Source organism: Melospiza georgiana, chromosome 25 (genome assembly GCF_028018845.1).
Source record: "Melospiza georgiana isolate bMelGeo1 chromosome 25, bMelGeo1.pri, whole genome shotgun sequence".
NCBI classification, from domain to species: domain Eukaryota; kingdom Metazoa; phylum Chordata; class Aves; order Passeriformes; family Passerellidae; genus Melospiza; species Melospiza georgiana.
The window spans coordinates 2727306-2733771 of record NC_080454.1 but is presented as its reverse complement, the minus strand read 5'-3'; the positions used below and the strand labels follow the sequence as shown (position 1 = coordinate 2733771).

At 45.2% G+C, this 6466-nt stretch overlaps 1 pseudogene; it reads left to right on the top strand.

The window, feature by feature from the left end:
• The window catches only part of LOC131093333 (zinc finger protein 850-like), a 628085-nt pseudogene that overhangs the window by 64804 nt on the left and 556815 nt on the right, over nucleotides 1-6466 (top strand).

The window sequence follows — 6466 nt, the reverse complement described above, 5'->3', positions numbered from 1 at the left end:
ATATAATTAGGGTAGTAAAAGTTTGGACAATTGAGTTTTAGGACAATACAAGACAATAAGAACAAAGCGTTATGGATGTCCAAGTACCTTTTTCTGGGCAAAATAAGCCTGAAAAAAGACACACTTTAACAGAGGATCAACCCTTAAAAACAATAACCTGTTACATATTCATACACCTCATCCATGATGCACAAATTCCATTCAAACACAGATTTCTGTCTGGTCAGTGTCAGCTTCTTCCTCTGAATCTTGACGGCATCTCCATGTCAGAGCAGGCGGGAAGAAGTTTGTTTGTTCTGATAAGAGAGCAATAAATTATCTTTCTCTGAAAGATTTAGGTGTCCTGTGGCTGCTATCTCACTGTGAGTCCTTTCTTTAAAAAAGTATCTCACATAGCATGGTTTCTATTTTAACATTATGTTATACCCTAAGACTAGATTTAAGACACTACTTAAGAAAATTCGTACAACATAACTTTCTAACACAACACATATAATATTCATTTTAATATTTGTGAAAAACGAGTCATACAATATGCATTTTTCACACAGGTAATGCAGGCCCTGGAGGCATCTCCTGAAGCTGGCACAGCCCCAGCAGATGGCATCGGTGAGGAGGGGCTGCTGGGAGGCAGTTTGGAATAACTTTGCTGTCCTAGGGTGACGTTATGATGCTTGTATCCCCATTCATGTGTTCTCTTTATGCTGGATATTATGTTCTGTGCCTTCAAGACTGGCTCTGAAGAGGAAAGTTTTGTTTTGGTTTTGTTATCAGCCGCTCCCCCACGGCTGGCGGGACACAGAGACAGGGCAGTACATGGTGCTGCTTTTGCTTTTTGCTTGGCTTTTTGCTTTGCTCTTGCTTTTGCTTCTGCTCATTAGTTAGTTTAGCTAAGCAGTCCAAATTTTTCCCTGGACTGTTTTTCCTTTCCCTTTTTTGGAACCACTCAAGCCTGCTCTGGACTGGGACCTGGGAAACACCGAGAGTTTGCACCTTGTGGCTGCAGCAGCTACTCCTGCACCAGAGGGACTGATAACAGAGCGACCACTCCCAAGAGAGACTTTCTGAATTTGTCATCTTTTTCAGAGTGGTGAAAGAGTGGTATCACCTGGTATTGTTCATTTTGCGTGCTGGGGAGGCTGTGCCTGTTAAATAAACAGGTTCTTTCCACTTCTCTCCAGGGAATCCTTCCCGAACCAGTTGGGGGGAGGGGCTGTGTGGGTTTGCTTTCTGGAGGGGCCCCTTTGGAGGTTTTCTCCCAAATTTGCCCTAAACCAGGACAAAATTTGGTGCCCAACACGCGGGGCTTGAGAGAGAGTGGAAAAAACCCTGTTCTGACTGCATTTTAGTTGCCATTACTCTGTGTTGGTATAAAGCAGTTAATGGCCATGTTGTTTGAATTCATAATGTCTCTTGGGGTTGAGGCTTGCATGCATTTCTGGTCCCCAGGTGCAGAGGATCATTAACGGGACATCACACCATGATCAATATGATCAAGTGAAACCAATTTATTACAAAAAGCAAGCCATATTTATACTGTTCTCTATTGTTCACACCTCAGGCTAATACATGATTGGTTAAATCCTTTTTGCACACGCATTTTGATATTTGAGGTAATTTTAGTTAGTCTTTCTTCTTCATGCATCTCACTGCGGTTTTCTTGTCTGCCTTTGCATCCTGAACCGTCTGCTTCTGAGTGTGTTCTTCTCCTTTTGTGTCCTTCAAGGGCATAGTGACCTTACTCAGTTTCTATGAAGGCTGGATTGTGCATATGTTGCATAAGTCCATTGTCCTGCAAAAAACCCTCAACACTCCTCCCGGTGCTTTCTGGTCATTCAAGTGCCCTTCAGCTGACTGGTTTCAGCTTTGAGCTTCAGGGAATTGCCCAATCTTTCTGAAGGTCAAATAAATAGCATATTAGTCAACATCTTAATTGTGTGTCTATCTCAGAGAATTACCATTTCTTTTGTCTTTGTCTGAAACTGTTGCTGTACAGAAATCTCTGGGAGATGGTGGACATGTCAGATGCTGCTGGGACATCCCAGAGCACTTGGACCTTGGCTCTGCACAGGAGAGCTCTTCATCCCCTTTCTCTCTTTTCCTCCCTCTGGGCATGGAGGGAGCTCCTGACTTCAGTGTGTGACTCGTGTGTGCAAAGAGCAAATCTGGGCAGAATCAGGGCAGGGAGGGTTTGGGGGGACCTTGGGATCTGTGCTGGGCACAGAAGGTGTTTTCCATTGCTCTGAGACTGTCTGCTGTGCAAAGTGGATTCAATATCCCACAGAGTAATGACTTTTGCATTTGATGGAGCTGTGCCTTCCCTTGGCTTTGTTGGCTGACAAGAAATGAACATCCTTCTGTGTCTCAGGCAGCTCCTTCTCCAAGGAAAGCAGGTGGGAGTTGGAGCCAAGGAGCTGAAAGCTGCAGGTGCAGCCTGGGCTGGAGGGAGCTCAGATTTGCACAAGGCTGCTCTGAGTGCCAGGGCTTGGATGGGGGAAATGGTGGGGTGGGGGTAGGGACAGAGTCTGATTGATTGTCAGCCATGAAGGGTCTTGATTTTCATATCTATGCAAACTGCATGAGGAGCTACTTGGATTCAGTGTCAATAAGAGACTGCACAGACTGATTTATGAACAGGAAAAAGTCCCAAACAGGACCTAAAAAATGTTTTCTCACTGTCTTTTTAAATATAAGGCATTCACTTAGAACACACTACTGAAATCTATCAAATTAACCACAAATATTTGAACACTTAAACCAAATCAACACTTAAATCAAACTCCAGAGGCTTAGGTTCCTAAGGTGTTCTGAATGTTAATGAGCCCTGGGACACTGAATTCCTGCTCTGAAGAGCTGAAGGCTGAACAAGCCTCTGGAGCAGGAAAATTCAGCAGCAGCCTCCAAGGTGCTGAGGATGTCAGCAGCCCCCACTGAGGCCATCCCTGCCCAGAGACCATGGGGGAATGGGCAGACAAGGAGAGCGTCCCTGGAGCTGGGGCAGCACAACTCAGAGGCAGCAGCGGCTCCAGCTGGGAAATGGAGTGTGGAATGTTGCTGGGAAAGCCCTGCCTGGGCTGTGCCAAGCCGGACACAAAAGCCCTGACTCCCATCCCACCAAACAACTCTCTCAAAGACACACTTCAAAGGATTTACAATTGTTTGTGTCCTGTGGTTGAACTCACTGGAGAAATACCAGCAAGAGATTCTCAGGAGCTCCAAATAACCAAACAGCCTTTACTGTCAACTTTAGAAAATCAGAGAAACTTTGGCAAATGGTTTATCATGACATTGTAGTGATTTTGGTTTGTTAATTTAAGATTTTTTCCAATCTTGAGATCTCTTAATTAATGTATTGATGAGTGTGGTTTGTTATAGTGTCGGTTAATTATTTATGTATTTATTTTGTTGTGAGATAGCATTATGAGAAAGGTAAAGTAGGCTTAAAATTTTATAAGAGTATAAGAAAATTTTGTTAAAAGCAAATAAAAAAAAAAAGGTAGTAAGAATTAAATTCTTTAGAAAACTTTTTTTTCCTTACAATTTTTTTTTTTAACCTGACAATGTAAAGAAACTAAACTAAAAATTTCTAGTAGTTTGCTATTTCTAGAATTGTCTTTTTTTAGTTTTAGGGAAAGAAGTTTTTCTTGTTAAGTTTATAGAGTTGTTTTACAGGAGGAAAAAATAATTTTTTTGTGGTTCTTGATTTTGTCATGGATAACAGTTGTATGAGGAACTTAGTTATTGTGAAGTTCTTTTATTGCTACAAGCTTTTTTACAGCTTATTGGTGGGTCATGTAGACTTATGAGGTATTGTTTTAAAGGTGAGTTGTTTAAAGGTAAATGTTTTTATTATCTGCTTTTTAAAATATTTTCATCTCTGGAAATAGAGATCTTCTCTTTTGGGTACTAGATTACTTTTTTTTCTGCCTGGATTTATATGAAATTGCAGTTATTTTATAATTTATTTTAATATGGAGGGGGTTTTTTAATGTTGTTTTGAATATTTAAATTTTTTAATAGTTTTATGTGTTAAAAAGAAAAAGAGTTTTTCCTTTATAGATTATAAGAGGATTTTAGTTTCAAGATTAAGGTATTTTTTCTTCTTTTTTATTGGGTATTTATTTCTTCCTTACTTGAAGAAAGTAAGTAATTTGACATTTTTATGGGGTTTTTTTTAATGTTTCTATTTTGTTTTTTTTCTTTTACTTGAGGGATGATTGAAGTATTGAAAGGGTTAATATCTGACCCACCAGTAACTTGTGGTGGAAGTTGTGGTTGGGTTGTGTTAGGATTAGTTTTATGGTTAGTTTTTGAGTTTTTTTGTGGTTAGTTGTAGGGTTATTTTGTATGAGTTGTAGGATGTAGGAGTTTTTTGTTTTAGTTGTGTTAGGGGGGAGGGGACATGGTGGTAAGATTTTAATAGCTGTGGCTAGCTTTTTTCTGGTTGGGGTTTTGTAGCCTCTTTTGTTTTCCCAGTCCTAGCTCTCCCCGTCCCTTCACCCCTTTCCTTGACTCTGAGCCCCTGAACCTCCTTCCCAGCTCTGCCAGCTCTTCATGTCCTGTTGTACACATATTGTTGTAGTTCATATTTCTAGTCTCATACCTTCTCTCAGTATTTTCTCACACACAGCTCTTCACAGCAGCATTGCTCCTGCTTCTTCATTAGGGCTCCTCTCCAGCTCTCCCTGACTGCCCCATCCCCTTTTATCCCAGCTACCTCCGCGGGTTACAGCTGCTGCCCAATTAAGGGCATCACAGCTGCAGCCCATTTACAATAACTCGAATCGGGGCAGGGTCACTTATACAATACAGAGATCTTTTACTGCAATACATATATTTACTCAGGCCCCTATCATGTCCGCCTTTTTCTTGGCCTGTGGAACCCCCTGGATCCCCAAACTCTCACTTTCAGCCCCCCAGCTCCCCCAAATCACCATGTCCCCCTGTTCTCCCCTCCCTCCAATACCGGGAAGTGGCGCTGTCGGAGCCTGGCCCGGGGGTCCCCAGTCCTTGATTGTGTGGGATGTGGACAGGACCCCCTGGGAGCACTGGGGCAGCGAGCAGGGCCAGATAGAGCCACAGAAAGCAGGGATGGTGGGAGGAGCTGAGCTGGGCTATTGGAATACCCAGAGCTGGGATATTGGGGTAGCCAGGGCTGGGATATTGGGATGGCCAGAGCTGGGATATTGGGATAGCCAGGGCTGGGATATTGGGATGGCCAGAGCTGGGATATTGGGGTAGCCAGGGCTGGGATATTGGGATGGCAGGGCTGGGATATTGGGATGGCCAGGGCTGGGATATTGGGATGGCCAGGGCTGGAATACTGGGATAGCCAGGGATGGGATATTGGGATTGCCAGAACTGGGATACTGGGATGGCCAGAGCTGGGATACTGGGATGGCCAGAGCTGGGATATTGGGATAGCCAGGGTGGGGATTTGGGATGGCCAGAGCTGGGATATTTTAATAGGCAGGGCCAGGATGTTGGGATAGCCAGCACTGGGATACTGGGATGGCCAGGGCTGGGATATTGGGATGGCCAGAGCTGGGATACTGGGATGGCCAGAGCTGGGATATTGGGATAGCCAGGGTGGGGATTTTGGGATAGCCCGAGCTGGGATATTTTAATAGGCAGGGCCGGGATGTTGGGATAGCCAGCGCTGGGATACTGGGATAGCCAGGGCTGGGATATTGGGATATCCAGCACTGGCTCAAGGACAGGACCCGGCCCGTGGCCGACAGTTCCCTGGAGACGGGGCGGGTACAACCAGAGTGGGGGGAGTGGGGGGAGCCTGGGCTGGGTTGGGATCTGTGAGAATGGAGGGCTCTGAGGGGCTGGGATGGGATATCTGGGGATGGGGGGGATATGTGGGGCTGGGATGGGAACCCAAGGGGCTCCCTGGGGCTGGGACACAATTCCATGGATCTGTTCTATCCTTCTCAGGTCTCCACATGCTGCAAGTGGTTTCCAGCTGTGACCTCCTGTCCAATGGAGCGTCTATGGATCCCACCGGTATGGCTACAAGGGCTGGGATTTCATCTCCTTCCAGCTGCGATCCAGGAGCTTTGCAGTGTCCAGTGGTGCCACCTGAATCAGCCAGAGGTGCTGGGAATCCAAAGGGATCATGGTGGAGCAGATGAAGCATTACCTGGGACACACCTGGGTGGAAATATGTCAGATGGGGTTGGGTGGCTCTGGAGCACAAAGGTGGGTGTGGGAGGGGAAGGGCAATTCCTATGAGGATGGGGGATTCAGCAATGGGGGACTTGGGAATGCAGGAATTGCCATGGAATTTCCATGGCCAGATCTCACTCTCATTCCAGTCGGGTGAGAATTCCACGGATGGATCCCCCCCTAACCCACTGCCATGGGAATTCCATGGGGAAATGATTTGAATGGATGACCAATGCAATGCCAGCAGTGCAATGAGAAGTAATCCCTGCTGGGATTCCATGGGACATCAATC